Source organism: Coregonus lavaretus (genome assembly GCF_964263955.1).
Source record: "Coregonus lavaretus genome assembly, chromosome: 3".
NCBI lineage: Eukaryota > Metazoa > Chordata > Actinopteri > Salmoniformes > Salmonidae > Coregonus > Coregonus lavaretus.
In genome coordinates this window covers 47467463-47488630 of record NC_139990.1, presented here as the reverse complement: position 1 = coordinate 47488630, position 21168 = coordinate 47467463, and the positions used below count along the sequence as shown (strand labels likewise).

The following is a 21168-nucleotide window of genomic DNA, read 5'->3' as shown; positions in this document are numbered from 1 at the left end:
TAAGTGGAAAGGTCAGACACATGGTTTCCATGGTTTCCATGCGTTTGATACCATTCCATTCGCTCCATTCCATTATGAGCGTCCTCCCCTCAGCAGCCTCCACTGACATAGGCCTATCCTTTACTAGAGTATTGATAATATACCTTTCATTATTATAGACTTGTTTAATGTGTCATAGCGGATGGCTAAGTGCATCGCTGGAAGCTTCCAGAGATGTAGAAATGTGTCATAGCGGATGGCTAAGTGAATCTCTGGAAGCTTCCAGAGATGTAGAAGCACTGTTGCCCCAGATACAGAAATGCCTTTTATGGGTCAATAGTATGCTTCTTCAGTATGTTGTATGAGGGGTTTCCCACTTTGTCACAGTGCTTTGACTTGGATCACACAGTCGTGCTCTGCCTGGCTGCAGCGGTTGCAGGAGAAGAAGGAGGATGTCGAAGGGAAACGGATGTAGCGGTGCATCATTACTGCTCTCCTGAGACCTAGAAGTACTGTTGCCCCAGACCCAGTAGTACTGTTGCCCCAGACCTAGAAGTACTGTTGCCTCAGACCATGGTGCTTCTTGGGTGTGTTCGTGTGGAGTGGAGGGTTGAGAGTTTGTCCACTCTGGAGTTTCCACCGTCACACACATGTATGACCAAGCCTGGCATGAAAATAGGATTGCCGTGCTGATAGCAATTATCTTTTTGCATTATCTGACAATATTATTTTCTTACTTCTGATGTTGATTAACCATGTCATTGGATCTGAAAGAAGTCTGGATTTATTCTGTTTAGGATGTAGGAATGTAGCTGCCCAAATCATGCCTGGAGGAACATTGAGAAACGTTTATAGGTCACCTGCGCCTGATCTGTGCAGTAGCAGGCGCTGTTGAGCAGGTATAAATTATAAGGCTCACTAACCACTAACTCCTGCCAGCCAAAATACACTGCTCAAAAAAATAAAGGGAACACTAAAATAACACATCCTAGATCTGAATGAATGAAATAATCTTATTAAATACTTTTTTCGTTACATAGTTGAATGTGCTGACAACAAAATCACACAAAAATTATCAATGGAAATCAAATGTATCAACCCATTGAGGTCTGGATTTGGAGTCACCCTCAAAATTAAAGTGGAAAACCACACTACAGGCTGATCCAACTTTGATGTAATGTCCTTAAAACAAGTCAAAATGAGGCTCAGTAGTGTGTGTGGCCTCCACGTGCCTGTATGACCTCCCTACAACGCCTGGGCATGCTCCTGATGAGGTGGCGGATGGTCTCCTGAGGGATCTCCTCCCAGACCTGGACTAAAGCATCCGCCAACTCCTGGACAGTCTGTGGTGCAACGTGGCGTTGGTGGATGGAGCGAGACATGATGTCCCAGATGTGCTCAATTGGATTCAGGTCTGGGGAACGGGCGGGCCAGTCCATAGCATCAATGCCTTCCTCTTGCAGGAACTGCTGACACACTCCAGCCACATGAGGTCTAGCATTGTCTTGCATTAGGAGGAACCCAGGGCCAACCGCACCAGCATATGGTCTCACAAGGGGTCTGAGGATCTCATCTCGGTACCTAATGGCAGTCAGGCTACCTCTGGCGAGCACATGGAGGTGCCACCCCACACCATGACTGACCCACCGCCAAACCGGTCATGCTGGAGGATGTTGCAGGCAGCAGAACGTTCTCCACGGTGTCTCCAGACTCTGTCACGTCTGTCACATGTGCTCAGTGTGAACCTGCTTTCATCTGTGAAGAGCACATGGCGCCAGTGGCGAATTTGCCAATCTTGGTGTTTTCTGGCAAATGCCAAACGTCCTGCACGGTGTTGGGCTGTAAGCACAACCCCCACCTGTGGATGTCGGGCCCTCATACCACCCTCATGGAGTCTGTTTATGACCGTTTGAGCAGACACATGCACATTTGTGGCCTGCTGGAGGTCATTTTGCAGGGCTCTGGCAGTGCTCCTCCTGCTCCTCCTTGCACAAAGGCGGAGGTAGCGGTCCTGCTGCTGGGTTGTTGCCCTCCTACACGTCTCCTGATGTACTGGCCTGTCTCCTGGTAGCGCCTTCATGCTCTGGACACTACGCTGACAGACACAGCAAACCTTCTTGCCACAGCTTGCATTGATGTGCCATCCTGGATGAGCTGCACTACCTGAGCCACTTGTGTGGGTTGTAGACTCCGTCTCATGCTACCACTAGAGTGAAAGCACCGCCAGCATTCAAAAGTGACCAAAACATCAGCCAGGAAGCATAGGAACTGAGAAGTGGTCTGTGGTCACCACCTGCAGAACCACTCCTTTATTGGGGGTGTCTTGCTAATTGCCTATAATTTCCACCTGTTGTCTATTCCATTTGCACAACAGCATGTGAAATTTATTGTCAATCAGTGTTGCTTCCTAAGTGGACAGTTTAATTTCACAGAAGTGTGATTGACTTGGAGTTACATTGTGTTGTTTAAGTGTTCCCTTTATTTTTTTGAGCAGTGTATTTTTGCTCCAGTTCACACAACTTGGCCACCATCAAAAGTTCATCAGAGTTATTTTCCAATGCAAACCAGTAATGCCAAAATGTTAAGTCCTTCAAAAATTCAAGGGTTTTTCTTTATTTTTTACTATTTTCTACATTGTAGAATAATAGTGAAGACATCAAAACTATGAAATAACACATATGGAATCATGTAGTAACCAAAAAAGTGTTAAACAAATCAAAATATATTTTATATTTGAGATTCTTCAAAGTAGCCACCCTTTGCCTTGATGACAGCTTTGCACACTCTTGCCATTCTCTGAAACAGCTTCACCTGGAATGCTTTTCCAACAGTCTTGAAGGAGTTCCCACATATGCTGAGCACTTGTTGGCTGCTTTTCCTTCACTCTGGGGTCCGACTCATCCTAAACCATCTCAATTTGGTTGAGGTCGGGGGATTGTGGAGGCCAGGTCATCTGATGCAACACTCCATCACTCTCCTTCTTGGTAAAATAGCCCTTACACAGCCTGGAGGTGTGTTGGGTCATTGTCCTGCTGAAAAACAAATGATAGTCCTACTAAGCCCAAACCAGATGGATGGCGTATCGCTGCAGAATGCTGTGGTAGCCATGCTGGTTACGTGTGCCTTGAATTCTAAATAAATCACAGACAGTGTCACCAGCTAAGCACCCCCACACCAAAACACCTCCTCCTCCTCCATGCTTTATGGTGGGAAATACACATGCGGAGATCATCTATTCACCCACACCGCGTCTCACAAAGACACAGCAGTTGGAACCAAAAATCTCCCAATTTGGACTCCAGACCAAAGGACACATTTCCACTGGTCTAATGTCCATTGCTTGTGTTTCTTGGCCCAAGCAAGTCTCTTCTTCTTATTGGTGTCATTTAGTAGTGGTTTCTTTGCAGCAATTCAACCATGAAGGCCTGATTTACAGTCTCCTCTGAACTGTTGATGTTGAGATGTGTCTGTTACTTGAACTCTGTGAAGCATTTATTTGGGCTGCAATTTTTGAGGCTGGTAACTCTAATGAACTTATCCTCTGCAGCAGAGGTAGCTCTGGGTCTTCCATTCCTGTGGCAGTCCTCATGAGAGATAGTTTCATCATTGCACTTGATGGTTTTTGCGACTACACTTAAAGAAACTTTAAAAGTTCTTGAAATTTTCCGTATTGACTGACCTTCATGTCTTAAAGTAATGATGGACTGTAATTTCTCTTTGCTTATTTGAGCTGTTCTTGCCATAATATGGACTCTGTCTTTACCAAATAGGGCTATCTTCTGTCACAACACAATAGGGCTACCCTACCTTGTCACAACACAACTGATTGGCTCAAACGCATTAAGAAGGAAATCAATTCCACAAATTAACATTTAACAAGGCACACCTGTTAATTGAAATGCATTCCAGGTGACTACCTCATGAAGCTGGTTGAGAGAATGCCAAGAGTGTGCAAAGCTGTCATCAAGGCAAAGTGTAGCTATTTGAAGAATCTGAAATATAAAAAATATTTTGATTTGTTTAACACCTTTTTGGTTACTACATGATTCCATATGTGTTATTTCATAGTTTTGATGTCTTCACTATTATTCTACAATGTAGAAAATAGTAAAAGTAAAGAAAAACCCTTGAATGAGTAGGTGTTCTAAAATTATTGACCGGTACTGTAGCTATGAGACTCAATGGTCAATTATTATCATTCAATGGCTATAAATCAGTATGAATATGCAGTATATTTATTAAACGCTGACATGTATTATTTAAAACCATCCATATCTTGGAAATGAACATCAATGTAGTGCAATTTTCAATTAAATGAACTACATAATAATTATGCAAAGCATTATTAATGTAGCAAAATTGGTAGCCTAGTGGTTAGAGGTAGTTAGCCTAGCGGTTAGAGCGTTGGGCTGGTAACTGAAAGGTTGCTGGTTCCAATACCTGAGCTGACAAGGTGAAAAATCTGTTGATGCGCATTTGAGCATGTCACTTAACCCTAATTTACTACAGGGACACTGTACTACTATGGCTAACCCTGTAAAACAACATGTTTCACTACACCTATCTGGTGTATGTGACAATAAAACATCTATTTTACTATTACATTAAGAGTAAAACAATAGTCCAGAAATAGTATATCAAAAAAGGTTTGGTATACCTCGACTCATTCAACCCTGCTGAACACACACACACACACTCGGGCCATTAAGGAATGTTGACAAATTTGAATGTCTTCATATTCTTAAAAAAGTAGGCTATAAATCGCCATCAGATGTTAGTCTATGAATTCCATATGTTAACTTTTTTTAAACCTCAGTTTCACCATTGGCATTGGAAGTAACAGAGAATAATAGATGACGTTTGGTCCATAGATGAGATAATGACAAAAGGCACAATAATGCATTTAATGCAAAGCAGCATGGAATGAATAGGCAGCATTATCGGCCATGAGGCTCGAGAGTTTGCCTCCTTTCCCACCTGTTCCCAGCTAATATGAGTTGCATGAAGTTTATGTAAAGTATGTTGGGAATGAGAAGGGGAGAACTGTGGCCTCCTGCGTAACCCTTTCCCAAAGTCGACCAGGAAGTTCTCGTTCACCCTGAGGCCACCATCGGCTGTGTCCACGTCAATCTGCATCATCACAGAACCCTCCCTAGGGCAAATTAGAAACAGAGTCAAGTATTCCATATGATCATGTTTCTAGCTATGGGTGTTCAAAAGTCAATCAAAATATCTTATTGAAGCAGCCCATGATATTGAGTGAAAGCGTACAAATAACAGTTTTGATAGCTTGCAACTGAAACCTGTTACTGACATTTTGTGTGTGCATTGACCACAAGTACGTGCGATAAAAAAAATCTCAGACAGATAAACAGGTCCTCACTTGATCATTTCTGGGTAGAACTGCTTGTCCCAGCCACTGTAGAGAGAGGTGGTGACGCTCAGTCTCTTTCCATCCAGACTGAGCTGCAACATCTGGGGGCTCCCTGGGATCCTCTTCCCCTGGTGTGGATCATATGTACACACAAGTCGGTGTCTGCACCTTACAAACGCAACCTAAACACCTACTTTTGTCCTTATGCAGACATTCTGCCAGTGTGTGTGTGAAGCGTGAGTTTGGGTATAGATTATTACACACCTTGATTGTGCGTGGGTGTGGTTGGCTCTGATTCTCTGGGTCCTCCAGTACTTTGACAGGGCCATCGTTTGGGATGCTCCCTCCCAAAAAGAGCTGAATACACAGAGAGACATAAACACAGTCAGTGCACAACTTCAATCATTTCAGGAGACTGTTTTCCCTAGCTACCTTAAGTGGAATTAACTGCATGTAAGTCGCTCTGGATAAGAGCGTCTGCTAGATCAGTGGTTCCCAAACTGTGGGGCACACCCCCTAGAGGGGCGCAAGGGATCGGTAGGGGGGGAGCGGGGTATAATGCACAAGGTGCAATTTCGAAATTGGGTAATGCATCAGTTTTCCTCTTGTCATGTTAGTCATTGCATACCTTAGAGAGCTATTTATACCATGTCAGAAATGTCCAGATCAACTAGCCCATGTCAGCTAGCGGTTTTTTATTTAGGTTTTTTAGCCCCTAGATAGTTGTAATTTTTTGTCACTCAAATACACATTAGACATGGCAAAATGTTGGGGTGCCAAAATTGTCTTTGCACCCCATGACAAAATGTGTAGACTTGCAGGAAATACGCTTTAAACCTGCTAAATTCTCTCCACCAACAAGAGAGTTGTGAGAGTGAACAGTTTGTGTCATGAACCGTGCTTGTGCCCATAGAAATAGACGTGGTGCATGCACGCGTGGTGCGGGATGTTCCCGAATGCTGGAAGGGGGGCCCCGAGTGAAAACGTTTGGGAAGCCCTGGGCTAGATGACCAAAATGTAAATGTTAGAGGCCACTTGCTTGACTCTAACACAGGTATGCATCACATTGGCAGACTGATGAAGATGATTCATTTAAGTAAGTACCTACATGAAAAATGTTTTGTGGGTTTAAAATAATAAAATCAGCCATGTTGTAAACTTGTGATCTCACCTGGCCAGCCAGACGTGGGTTCCTCCTGTCTGATGTCATACTGTCGTATGTCTCCGTGCAGCCAGTTACTGAAGTATAGGAAGCGGTCATCCAGGGAGATCAGAATATCTGTGATCAAACCTGAAATGAACAGATCACACAGCATCCGTCAAATTCAGGTATACATTTTACTATGGAATGGGTAGCTACACCCAAATATGCACTGGAAGTGTTAAATGTATCTCTAATCTGCGGTATTCTCCCATCAACATTTTCCACACCCACTCACTTGGCATCACTGGCAAAGCCCATCCCTCCACTTTCTTACTGGGGACCTGAATAACCTTCTCAGCAGCCCAGTCTCCTTTCTGCACAGAGAAAAATAACGTGTCAATGTTGAGACAGTAACTTTTTATAAGACACACTGCCAAACACAACAGCGAGGAAGCAAGAGAGTTCATAAATGTTATTCTATTCGCTCTACTTTTTCCTCACCGGTGTCCTGTAGAAACGGAAGACGGTTCCTTGGAGTGCACAGCCGACGTAGCCCTCCGTGGCGGCAGGATCATGGAGGAAGCGGATCTCCAGAGGAATGGCGCCCTCCTCCCCCAGGTCCAGGGACTGCAGCCGCTTGTGAGTGGTCCAGTCCCACACGTGGATCTTCGATCCATAGTGACCTGCAGACACAACAGCAGCATTGAAACCTTGTTCTGTCTACTCAACAAGTGTAACACAAACACACACACACACGCATGCACACAAACACATGCACACACACGTATCACCTCTATTTACACACCTTCTTTGACATGTTCCAGGTTGAAGCCGTCGGCGAGGGCTTTGGGCACTCCCCATTCGGTGCTCATCATGACGTTGTGTTGGGGCTGGTACCAGAAGTCATAACCAAAGGGTGCCGCCTCACCAGGCAGCTCCCAGTTACCAACCACCTCAAACGTTGCACCATCCAGTAAGATAAAGCCACCTGAGAGAAACATATCCTGCATCAGTCATCTAATCCAAATCAATATTAACTTGTCTAAATGACACACTCCCTTGCCCCGCCCAGTATTCTTTATCATGGTGGATTGTAGAGCCTTCTTAGTCCCTTATTATAAACTGGGTGGTTCCAGCCCTGAATGCTGAAAGCCGTGGTATATCAGACCGTATACCACGGGTATAACAAAATATTTATTTGTACTGTTCTAATTACGTTTGTAAGCCGTTTATAATAGCAATTTGGCACCTTGGGGGTTTGTGGTATATGGCCAATATACCACGGCTAAGGGATGTATCCAGGCACCACACCCCCTCTGGCATTATTGCTTGAATATAGGAGTGTGTTATTAATCCCTATCTGTATGATACAAAGTAAAGTGTTTCTAGGTCGCCTACATTGTATGAGGCTGAGGACAAGGAAAGAAGCATCAGGTGTTGTCTGCTTTCTTTTTCCCAGAACACACTGTCTGTCCCCCTGCTGCAGCATGTTGTCTCCTCCTACCCTTGCCATTGCCAGATGGATCTCCCATGCTGCTGATCATAATCTGTCCGTATTGGCCATATACACCACACCCCCTTGTGTCTTATTGCTTAAATATAAGATAGTGAAATATAAAAAATAAATTGCATAACCTTAGCTGTGCAACATGGTCACCAAGTACTGTAGTAGCACTGTAACCCATCACCCGCTGTAGAAGGGTGACCCTTTACCTTGTGCATCTGTGGAGCACGGGGGTCTGTTCCAGTGTCCACTACATAGACCCGGGAGGAGATGAGCGAGGGCAGGATAAGTCGGTTGCGCTTCTTGGATGAGTCACCAAAACAGCTGCTGCAGGCGTTCCAACCAGAGTGGTGTAGCTCGTCATTCATGTTGGGCATGGGCAGCCTGTGGATGACCTGTAGGCACAGACATTACCAGGTCACTCTTTAATCCACAACCTATGGTCAAAGGTCATCATGGATAATACTCTTCAGTGTTTCAACTACCGACCACTCTGACTAACCTAAGACAGGTGTGAAAATCAAAAGCAAGGCAGTAGTTGATTGATATAAATCAGAAGTACCTGACAATAAGTGGGAGACTTGGGGTCCACATCGACAGTGGCAAGGTAGTCTGGTTTCTGGATGTCAGTGTTGCGATAAATGCAGGGCACAATCTCCTCACGTGGACCTTCAAAAACAAGATCCCCGTTTCAGGAGGCACTACTGTCATTCACTCCTCCCTGACCACAAGGGCAAGAACCATGACATCCGCAAACCCCAAAGTGGGATTGATATTAAGGTGTTACGGATACAGGTATCCTGTGTGTGTTTTTGTGTTTTTCCTCTCCTTCTGCCCTAATCACAGGTGTCCTTTATGTTCCTGATTGGTGGTCGTTGGGGTGTCCCACCTGTCCGACATCCATTTGGCTGCTGATTGCTGAGGTGGACCAATTAGTGGACATTCCTCTGTATTGCACCACCTGTTTCTGTTTTTTCACTTACACCTCCCATTGTTTTAAAAGCCAGTCAGTTGTGTTTGTTGGAAGAGACTATTTCCGTATGTGAGTATGGATACTGTGGTGTCCTGTGTACTCACTCATTTGCTGGTTACTTTGTTGTGTTATTCTGGGAAAATGGGGATTTAAGCAAGTTGCCCATGGGCATACATTACCCGTAGGAAGAAAATTGTCTAAAAACACTAGTTAGACCTGAGCGGACCACCCACTGTAATTTTTGTATGATTAGCAGTAGATTAGCGGTTCTTGAAGCAGGCAAGATCAGTTTAGTTTTTTTTTTACATTATTGTTTCATTTCTTGGGTCCTGCTCAGCCCTTTTTCCCAAACCTTTACTGTGTGTTCAAAATAAACATATTGTGTTTGACGGTAGTTTATGATTGTCGGTGTAGTTTGTTCTCACTGTTTCCATGTCATGATTCTAATTTGCATGAATGATGTTACGGGTCTCTGTTCCATCCACCCTAGACTTTTAAAGCCACGGGGTTCGTAACATAAGGGTTGCACTATTTTCCCAGTCAACTGACCTGTCGGGTAAGTTGAGCCTGCTCTGTGGTTTCCCCATTGGGGAGGTGATTTAAAAAAAAACTGAATACAACCAAAGCGCAATGAATCAAACTACAAATAATTCTAGTAGCCTAAAACCGATATGTCTGGTTCCTCCCAATGTTTAAGTAAAAGACAGACAATTTATGGCATTTGTGCGTGTAAACAAAATTTTCATGCAACTGACAAACTCTCAGGCAACCCAAAAATACTCCCGACTTGTGCGATGGGCAAGTGCCATTTAGATCTTAATGTCAATCCCTCCTAAAACACATGGGGTGAGCTGAGCTTGTGTTTTCCAGAAAATGACACTCACCCTTCATGGCATCCAGAGGGCTTTTGTAGCCAGGTCCACAGCCTGTGCATTTAGTTGCTGGAAAAACACAAACAGCAAGTGCCCTTTTCATAGAGCACTCAAAATAACTTTACTGCCACACACAGCAATCTCTGTGTTTACTATTACTGCTGGACATCTATGGCAGGTAATAACCACAGAAACTTTTCACACCTATAAGTCATACATGCATTCGTCATACAGATGTTAGGAATATGTTTAAAATGACCTAGAAGTTTCACCACAGGTAAGTCTTGTAGAGAGCCATTTTTCATACTTTTTTTAGTTGTAAAACTGTTGCAGAATGAGTGTGTGAAAGAGGTCATTCACTCGTTCACTTTGTCTTCCTTTTCCAAGGTTGCCGTTACTGGCAGCCATCAGAATCATAGGTAAATGCACACAACCCAAAACACTTTTACTGTACTAATCTGTGATGTTATGTATCTGTAATGTTATATACAGTTCATTCAGAAAGTTCTCAGACCCCTTGACTTTTTCCACATTTTGTTACATTACAGCCTTATTCTAAAATGGATCATCAATATCCCATAATGACAAAGTGAAAAGAGGATGAGAACTTTTGCAAATTAATTCAAATCAAAAAACAGAAATACCTTATTTACATAAGTATTCAGACCCTTTGCTATGAGACTCGAAATTGAGCTCAGGTGCATCCTGTTTCCATTGATCATCCTTGAGATGTTTCTACTACTTGGAGTCCACCTGTGGTAAATTAAATTGATTGGACATGATTTGGAAAGGCACACACCGGTCTATATAAAGGTCCCACAGTTGACAGTGCATGTCAGAGCAAAAACCAAGCCATGAGGTCGAAGGAATTGTCCGTAGAGCTCCGAGACAGGATTGTGTCGAGGCACAGATCTGGGGAAGGGTACCAAAACAATTCTGCAGTATTGAAGGTCCCCAAGAACACAGTGGCCTCCATCATTCTTAAAATGGAAGAAGTTTAGAACCACCAAGACTCTTTCTAGAGCTGGCCGCCCAGCCAAACTGAGCAATCGGGGGAGAAGGACCTTGGTCAGGGAGGTGACCAAGAACCCGATGGTCACACTCACTGAGCTCCAGAGTTCCTCTGTGGAGATGGGAGAACCTTCCAGAAGGACAACCATCTCTGCAGCACTCCACCAATCAGGCCTTTATGGTAGAGTGACCAGACGGAAGCCACTCCTCAGTAAAAGGCACATGACAGCCCGCTTGGAGTTTGCCAAAAGGCACCTAAAGAGACTCAGACCATGAGAAACAAGATTCTCTGGTCTGATTAAACCAAGATTGAACTCTTTGGCCTGAATGCCAAGTGTCACGTCTGGAGGAAACCTGGCACCATCCCTACGGTGAAGCATGGTGGTGGCAGCATCTTGCTGTGGGGATGTTTTTCAGCAGCAGGGACTGGTAGACTAGTCAGGATCGAGGCAATGATGAACATAGCAAAGTACAGAGTATCAGTACCACTGATTTAGACCACCAAACCAATGCAATTGTGTGACCAGGTGTGAAGGTCCATGCAGAACACTGTTTTTACTCAGGGTTATTCATTAATTCAAAATGGTGTGTGAAAGGCGAAGTATCCAATGGTAAAAACATAGCAAGCAGCTTAATCAGGGAAACATTACATGATTAAATCGAATTGAGATGTCGCTGTTACTTCTATTTCATCCATTCCTTCTGCATTTTGAACCAATGCACGAGTGCCAATATAGCCTACACTAGCACAAATATACATGTGTATACGTAATTGTTGGCAAAAATGTTTGTTTGACAGATTTCCTAAAAGTTATGAAAATGAGTGAAAAAGCAAGAAGATTGCACAAACCCATCTTGCAGACTTTATTCGTCCAAGGTGTCCACAGGGATCTGAGCTTTCTATAGGTTACTTCAGCTGGTATGATAGTGAAGGAATGCCTGGGAAGGTTTTGTAGGATAAATGGCCCGAGGGAGGAAAGGGGAGTGTTTTTGGCAACATAGCGTTGCACGTAGAAATAACTATTGAGTGCGGTTTTGCATGACCCGGTGCCCAGGCGGAGGAGATTTCATTTTGCGACCAATGGTTTAATCTAAAATATGTAAACCCCGCCCAACCGGGGTACAGGGCGATGCAAAACGACATTTTCCATTAATATATGAACGAAGAGATACCCCAGTGCGATAGTCCTGCCCTCTGTCATGGTTTGATAATACTTTCTACAACCGGTTTCAAGTGCGTGAAGTAAAATGTTGCCTTCAAATATTATCCGACACGTTTCTGGCGCAAAGCAAGGTAACATGTTCTGCATTCAATACAATATAAAAGAAAAACATTTAAACGTAAAGGAATATGCATTTTTGTTTAATTTATTTGACAGTTTATTTACTTTGGTCCATACTGATTAGATATACGGTCTATTAAAGTCGTGCTATTGATCCTACTTAAACTGTGGCAAGGGGTCATCTCTTGCGCAACTCAATATGGGGGAACGTGAGTTTAGATTAATGCCACAATCTGGAGTTTTAACAATATTGTGTTTCAGTCCGCACGAAAAACAACCTATTTCAAATGAGACGCAGCTATGGATTTAAGGACTTAATCCATAAAATTGATTTAGCTTTTTTAATCATATTTTGAAGATATACATTAAAGACTCAAATGACAAAACATAAACAATAGAGTATTACAACCATATATTGTGAATTAGGCCTATGATATGACAGTAGATAATTGTACTAAGCCCATAAGACATCTTTAAGTTATATTTTTCAAGAATTGAAAGGGTAGGCTATATCGATAATCAAAATGACCTTTGAGCGGCAGGAAATATCCCAGATTGTGCCTCTAACGCCTACACATTTAATTAGGAAATGTTTTTCTTCCAAGAGATTCAAAAACTTCAGGAATGAAGTTGTCACCATTTCAATATCCCCCATGTGTCTTTGGAAGTTTTGAGAAGACCAAACACAAATCAGAAAAGGAAAGGATGAAATGAATGTAATATTTGTGTGTCTGTGACAAATTAGGTACAGTTCAGATAATTGTTAAAGAACATATTGGACATCTGCAAAATGCATTAGATATTATGTAACTCCCTAAGGAACTCAACATTTCCGCCATTTCTCAAGCTTACCAATCCTTCCTCAGTACTACAATCTATTGACTGAGACACAGATAAGAGAACGTGGTATTTGTCTTAAAAGTCCTTATTAAGAGAAATAGAATACTCTGTATAGCTGTGGGCCTAGTCATCACTAGCCTTCTAGCAATATGGCGGAGTCTCTCTCGCCCATAGATTAGGCTACTTTCAAGGTAAGCAAAGAACATATTTAAAGTCATTTGAGTGCAATAAGGAAGCAAAAGTTGGGGGGAAATGTGTAAACCAACACCAATCTGTCAAAGGCATTGCATTTTTAGAAAATACTAAACATGGCATAGTAAATATCATCAAACTGAATGAAAGAACAGTATAGCACCTTAAAATGTTTTGTGTTCAGTTGATGATCAGTTTAGGCCTTGATTTCTACCACTACAACAACTTCCACCGCAAGAACATGCCTTATGGTTCATGGAGTTTGGATCCAGTCTGTTGTGTGTCTTATAGTGTTCATTAAAGCAAAACATAGAACCTGTCAAGTCCAACAAGGGATCCCCACTCAGTTTCCCCACACTGATTACATAAAAAAGGTTAAAAAGGTTGACCGATTGTACTGTAACAGTATGCACTGTAATCTTCTGTGGCCATTTGCAGGGAAGACCCACAGGCGGTGTGGCCTAAGGCAACACGGCAGATGTTCTTGTGTAGGACCGAAGAGCAGTATTCTACTCAGAGTTTGTGAAAGGGAAGGACTAAGAGGGGGAGACCTCCTCATGGGACCCTCCAGTCTCCTGGCTCTCTGGCAGCGGCTCCATCTCTTCCTCTCCCTTTTCCAAGATGTTATCCTTTGTTGTGTCCATTTCTATAGCTGCCTTGTGATTCTCATCTACCTTTTCATCTCCACTTTCCTGCTCCTCATCTACCCTCTCTTCTCCAACCTCTTGCTCCTCATCTACCTTCCCTTCTTTAACCTCTTGCTCCTCATCTACCCTCTCTTCTCCAGCCTCTTGCTCCTCATCTACCTTCCCTTCTTTAACCTCTTGCTCCTCATCTACCCTCTCTTCTCCAGCATCTTGCTCCTCATCTACCCTCTCTTCTCCAGCCTCCATGTCCTCTGTGCCCCTGCTGTCTTCCTGCTCGAGCTCTGCTGGTGACTCCGGCTCCAGAACCTCAGGACCTAGCAGGGCCTCTCTGAGAGTACTCATTAGCTCTGACTGGGTCTCTGCCAGAGTCTTGGTCATTTCCTGGTCCCGCTGCCCAGGGACCAAGTCAGTAAGGTGGAAGGACTGTCGCAGCAGATCAGGCTGTTCCTCTAAGTAGGACAAGGCCTCCACTAGCCAGGCAACTAGCAGTTGCACCAGGTCTTTGTGTCTGGCCCCTGCTGCCCCGCCCTCTGCAGCCAGCCGGGCCCAGCGGGCCAGCAGGAAACTCTGCAGAACGGGCCGCAGGCACATCTCCAGGGGCTGGAGGCGACAGGTGCAGCCGGCGGGGACCACAGCCGGAAGGGTGCCAGTGGCACCAAGGGTGGTCAGGAAGTCCTTAGACAGGTGTCCGCGGTGACCGTCCAGGATCAGCATGCCTTTGGTACTCCTGCTCTGGTCCAGCATGTGTTGACGCCACACCAGAGACTCCCACAGTGCCAACTCCTCGTCCCTGGTGAATCCCTCCACCTTGGCCTCCAGCAGGACAGAGTTGGGCAGGCCTGTGCCCTGCATCTCGGGGAGCTGCCCCTTGATTAGGACCAGGGTGCGTAGCATGGTGCCATCGGCCAGCGCTGACAGATAGATGGTGACCAGAGGTTCCCTGGTTCCCACCAGCTGGAGAGCCCCTTCTTTGTCCACTTTGGCTGGATCCGCAAGTGCCTCAATGTCTACAAAGACAGACAGCTCGTCCATGGCAGCTATGCCTGTGTGGGGCAGATCGTGGGCCTGGATGTGCTTGCGGGTGAACTTGGTGAAGGAGTTAGCGTTGTCCTCCATGGAGCGTGGCAAGCGCCGGCTGACCGTGGCGGTCCGCCCAACAGCCTGCCAGCCAAGGCTATGCTGCAGCATGAAGCTCACAGCCCAGTCGTAAGAGATGCGGAAGGCGCTGCTGTGGCCGTCCTGGCTGTGGATCTCAGAAGCCCTCTGAAAAAGGTTCTTCTCATTGAGCGGCAGCTGCTGCTCTCGCTGGGCCATGACCCACTCCACCATGCGCTCCACCGCCTCTCCCTTGCCGGGTCCCCGGCCATCACGCTCCAGCTGCTTCTTCTTATCCTTCAGCCAGGCCCGGATGAGATTGGACTGGGTGGATAGCTGCTTGGCAGCTTGGCGTTCCCCGCAGCAGAGGGCAAACAGCACTATCCTCAGTAGACGCACAGAGAGGGTGTCCTCTCGTTCTTTTACCACCGGACGTACTGTCGGAGGGGTGACGGGAGGATCAGATGCGGCAGGCTGCTGTTTAGACTCCCCTTCATGAAAAACTTCATCAACGTCCTTATCAAGACCTTCAACCTCCATTTCTTCATCGTCTGTGTCTGAGCCCATGTCCTCTACTGGGGCCATTGCCTCGTCCAGGTCACTCTCCGGCCCTAAGGGACCCCACTCGCTGCTGTCGTCAAAGCGGTCTGCTCCCGTGGTGTTTCTGCAGAAAGACAAAGCAGGAAAGAAAGATGAGTGGTATTTGAGGCATGACAGATAAAACATCTAAATTAAATCACAATATATTTTGTGGGAGTAAATCGTGTGAAACCAGGGTGAAACGGCTGGAGTGCGTCTCGTAAAGTACCTCATGTCCTCCATGATGAATCCAACATTAGGGGAGCCTGTAAAAAAAGAGGATAAGAGTTTAGATTTGAAGAGAAAGAGCATGCAGCTAAATGTGTTACAACATAAACATTTCTGTTTCAGGTTGAACTATGTTGACTTTGTTTTCCCTACCGTAATGTATTAGTAATATCATCCATCACCTTTACACTTTCACTGTCAAGCAGTCACAGACAATGTTTTTGACCCTTGTATACTCATGGAGATTAAGCTAGTCTTGGGATTGATTATATATGTGTTTTGGTATCATATTCTTGTGTGTGCATCTACAAAGCATCAAATAAATGATTGACCTAAGTGGTGGGGTGAGAAGCCATGATACTCCCAGAAGCAGCTGGGCTGCTTGCACAGGTTGGCTTTGCAAACGATGCATCCAAACACGCTCTCATGGCGCAGGTTCTTCAGATTGCAGTTCTTGCATCTCTTGGTCTTGGCGGTGAGTTTAACCAATCTGTGCCTTAGTTTATTTGGATTGCCTTGCAGTGCAACCTCTCGCACGCCCGCTGGTCCCTCCTTAGTCTCAGAGTGGATGCGTGCTTGTCTTTCTGCGCACTTGGCCAGCTGGTGCCCTAAGCGCTTGCGAAAGTTTGCCTGGGTAAAGAGCCCGCCCTGCACCCACGATGGAGGGTTCTCTTTGCGGCTCTCCCGCAGCACTATGAAGGCATTGACTATGCTCAGGTTGACCAGGAACCAGAAGAGACTGCGCCAGTGCTTGTCTAGTGGCAGCCCTCCTAGCGGGTTGCAGGCCAGCAGCTGTTTGCAGATGTCAACGCCTCGCATGTTCTCCTGCAGAAGTCGGAAGGCTAAGGGACGCTCGATGGGGCTGAGTTCGCCCACTTTAGTTTGAGACTTCCTCCACACTGTGTCTGGCTGCCCCGGCTCAGCGTTGGTGGACAGGCAGCCCATCTCCTTGGTGTCTTTCCAGCGGGTGGCCAGAAGGGGGCCCAACTGCCTCTGCAGGAAGTCCCCAGGCTTCTCCAGCTGACCCTGCTCCCACAGCTCCCTGGGGAGGATGGGGCTTGGTGGAGGAAAGGAGCTGGAGGCGTAAATGCCCTGGTCCAAGAGCTTCTGCATGAGGGGGGCAGAGGCCAGTGAGCTACCCAGGAAGAGCTGGTGGTGTTTCTCCTGGAGTCCCTCCACTAAGGGGAGCACTACACTGAACCCCAGCTCCTTCTCCTTCTCCCTCCCCATGTGGATGAGCAGTCGGTGGCAGTAGCCCGACTTTGAGTCACACAGCAGCCACACCCCTGGTTGGGCCTTGGGGTTCCCTTTGGCTTGGCCGGCCTCCGTTTCCAGGCTGGGCAGCAGGGCCCGGTCGATGGCCAGGCACCGGTTGGGTTTGTAGGCTTCCCACATGGAGTCGCCAAGGATGTTCAGCATAGGTCTGAAGAGACGCAGCCTGTCGCTGCCACTGCCCTCTCCCTCCTCCTCCATGGAGGTGAGTAGACTACCCATCCGGATGTTGGTGGAGATCTGCTGGAAGCGCTTGATGGACATGGCCCTGAAGAAGGTGTGGCAGTTGTCGTAGTGCTGCCAGGACCAGTAGTTGGCAGGCTCTGGGAGGCTCTGAAGGCCCATGAGTATACTGAGACCAATGAAGCCCTTGATCTCGTGAGCGGTGACAGGGACCCAGTCCGGGTCGCTCTGCCCAAGAAACTGGCAGGTCTTGGCCTTGGCGTTGGTCTCGCTGGCGATGAGCTCCATGAGCGAGTACGGGAAGAGCAGGTTGAAGTAGTCGACAGCGTCGCTGTTTTTGTTTAAGGACTGGCGAGGACCGCAGCTCTCTGTGAAGTCGAGGATGGTTGCGATGGGGCAGTCGGTGCCTCTCAGCAGAGGTTCTCTCCAGTTCTCCATTAATGCCCATTCAGACCTCACCACATCTACATCCTCTCCTGATTTGTCCTCCTCTTGGCAGAACTCAATGTCAGACTCCAGAGACTCTGTGAGGGAGGGAGGGGAATCACAGGAACAACAGTTAGTTTTCTGCTCCACAGAGCCAAGTTGACACAACTTTTCTTTTATAACACCATGGGCCATTTCTTATGTCAGCGCTAGTCCACTTTTACGACACCATGTGGATAGAAAGAGAACAGGGGAAAATATAACCCCTTCAATTGGCCAGTAGTCTGAAGACAACATAAATGGCAGAAGAAAACAGATTGGTATGCAGACTGTCTCCTTGGTAAGACATTCCTCCTCTGCACTTGGGTCATTTTTGGACTCCACACATTTTCCTATTTACTTTGGCACAAAACATGCTTTGGAGTGTGTCTTGATGTACAAAAATCTGTTTGCCAGTTCCTGTAGCGCAGGGTTCCCCAACTGGCGGCCCGCAGGCCGAATTTGGCCTGTATTCCCACGCATTATAAAGAGATATGTGATCGTATACAAATGCAAGCAAGGTTTGAAATGATTATGTTTTAGTCAAATATTATATCCGTTTGGGCTTCTTGAGGTCAATTTGCAGTCTACAAATTATTTGTAATTATGTTTCGGACCCCTGACCATCCCCTCAAGAAAAAATAAAATAAAATCGTCACGTGGTTGAATCTAGTTGATGATCCCTGCTATGTGTGAACTAGCAACATGGGATGCGGCGGCCATGTAGCGTTGTTTTACCTCATTAATGAAGAGAAGGGGTATTGTGTGGGTAATCTTTTGCCACATTACTTTCTGTAGACAAACACACACAGGCCTATACTCCCTCACAATTTCAATTGTATTAGTGTTACAAGTTTGTAAAAATAGTTTTACATTAGGTAGGGCCAATAGTTTTTGTGCGACCACATGACCAGAACATAAGGATTTGACCTAACCAATATAGATGTACAAATATTTATGAGAGAAGGGCCCCTCTGGTGTCCTATATGAGGGGATTTTATGGGCACTGTACAAGATCTGGTGTGCACCATGTATCTCACTGTACAAGATCTGGTGTGAACCATGTCTCTCACTGTACAAGATCTGGTGTGAACCATGTCTCTCACTGTACAAGATCTGGTGTGAACCATGTCTCTCACTGTACAAGATCTGGTGTGCACCATGTCTCTCACTGTACAAGATCTGGTGTGAACCATGTCTCTCACTGTACAAGATCTGGTGTGCACCATGTCTCTCACTGTACAAGATCTGGTGTGAACCATGTCTCTCACTGTACAAGATCTGGTGTGAAACATGTCTCTCACTGTACAAGATCCGGTGTGAAACATGTCTCTCACTGTACAAGATCTGGTGTGAACCATGTCTCTCACTGTACAAGATCTGGTGTGCACCATGTCTCTCACTGTACAAGATCTGGTGTGCACCATGTCTCTCACTGTACAAGATCTGGTGTGAACCATGTCTCTCACTGTACAAGATCTGGTGTGCACCATGTCTCTCACTGTACAAGATCTGGTGTGCACCATGTCTCTCACTGTACAAGATCTGGTGTGCACCATGTCTCTCACTGTACAAGATCTGGTGTGCACCATGTCTCTCAGTGTTCACAAGTGGAGATAAGCTCAACCTGTGCAACAAAACAGTTGGCATCAGGCCAAGTTAAACAACGAAGCAAACAGAAAAAGATAAGGACACCAACCCACCACTAGATATCTTTTTAAAGATAAGGACACCAACCCACCACAACTAGATATATTTTTAAAGATAAGGACACCAACCCACCACAACTAGGTATCTTTTTAAAGATAAGGACACCAGCCCACCACAACTAGATATATTTTTAAAGATAAGGACACCAACCCACCACAACTAGATATATTTTTAAAGATAAGGACACCAACCCACCACAACTAGATATATTTTTTAAGATAAGGACACCAACCCACCACAACTAGATATCTTTTTCAAATCATGGTACTCTTTTTTATTAGTGTTGCCATCCTGGTTACACGTTATAGTATGTTTAATGAATAAGATTAATGCTATAGCAGTTTCAAAACCTTTTCTAGACTGCAAATATAAAGCATCTAATAATAATAATAATAATAATAATAAGCCATTTAGCAGATGCTTTTATCCAAAGTGACTTACAGTCATGTGCGCATACATTTTTACGTATGGGTGGTCATGGGGATCGAACCCACTACCCTGGCATTACAAGCGGAATGCTCTACCAATTGAACTACAGAGGACCACATCTCTCCCCTTCCATGGTAAAACTGACATATACATGCAAAGGCTATCTGTTTGGAGTTCTGTGGGGAGCTTGACGACACCCACCGTTTGGTGTACAGGTGCTGGAGCCGTGACTTGGGTACTGGGCCAGGTGCTTGGCCATAAGGTCACCCGTCTGAGAGCTGAAGTCACAGACCTCACACAGCAGCTTCAAATAGCTGTGTGGGACAGAGGGAGAGAAGGTTGGCAAGTGTCCCTAGTAACTGGCAAGCAAAAAATATCAAAAACACAACACAGCGGGAAACAGTGTCCATTACCAAGGGGGTGGCCGCTTGTGCAGGGGTACGTGGTTGGTTTTCATACGTGGTGCATGATTTCTGCAACAAGAGAAATGAACCGCTATCAAACCTTCCAAGTCATCTATGATCAATGAATGAAATATTGTTTCTTTGGCTAATAAAACATGATCTATATCGATAATGAAACTTGACTCACGTGATCATGTGGTCTGCGTAGGAGCGCGAGCAGCAGGTGCTGTAGGGACACACGGCACAGTGGACGAAGGTGGGGTAGTGGTCGGGGAAGCTGGGTACGTCTGAGCTGCACTCCATGCACCGCTGCTTGACTAGCGACACACTGTAGAGGAGGTCAAACAGAGGTCAGACACTTCAGCCACAATATATGCGTTTATATGATCACCCTGGCAGTGACCCCACTCTCCGAGGGTGTTTCAGAGAGTTGGGATATGCAAAAAAAAGTATTTCCAATTCACACACACGCGTATTAGTACACACTTGTACATGTGTGAAAAAGAACAAATATAAAACACCCACCAAATGATGATTATGTTTATACATGCTATCAGAGGGCAAGGTAGCCCTACTATCATATAGCTCAATCAAAAACTAAGTCTGAGATTAAAGATAGAAGACTGAATGTCCTCCTGGGATTTGTAGTAGCTCCATGGAGAAGAAATGCACAACAATATGAATATTATTCACCTCCGTTTCTGAAACTTGGTGAGCAGGTCCAACTGCTTGATGGATTTCCTCATGGTGGTTTTGGTTGTTTGTGGAGGTGGTTTGGACTGATGAGGTTTGTGTTGTATGTTGCTGTTAGTGTAGGTCTGGCCCGCCTGAGGAGTGGGGCCTGTCGTCTTATAGTCCACAGGTACATTCTTGGGCAACTGTCCCTTGTGGTGGGCATATGCCCTGATGGTCACCTAAGTACACAGACAAGAATACAACACTGTGTTTAACCCCATTCTACCAATGAATATTATACCTACACTA

At 45.4% G+C, this 21168-nt stretch overlaps 1 pseudogene across 1 annotated transcript; it reads right to left on the bottom strand.

The window, feature by feature from the left end:
* Positions 1-360: 360 nt before the first annotated feature.
* LOC311107566 (methanethiol oxidase-like) lies at positions 361-13694 on the bottom strand (annotated as a pseudogene). Its single transcript, XR_014615268.1, has 13 exons — positions 11708-13694; positions 9859-9915; positions 8564-8670; positions 8186-8396; positions 8002-8082; positions 7303-7485; positions 6999-7180; positions 6793-6871; positions 6525-6644; positions 5618-5710; positions 5363-5481; positions 5042-5131; positions 361-403 (listed from the first exon to the last, which is right to left on the bottom strand). The product of XR_014615268.1 is annotated as a methanethiol oxidase-like (transcript).
* Between the last annotated feature and the right edge of the window lie 7474 nt (positions 13695-21168).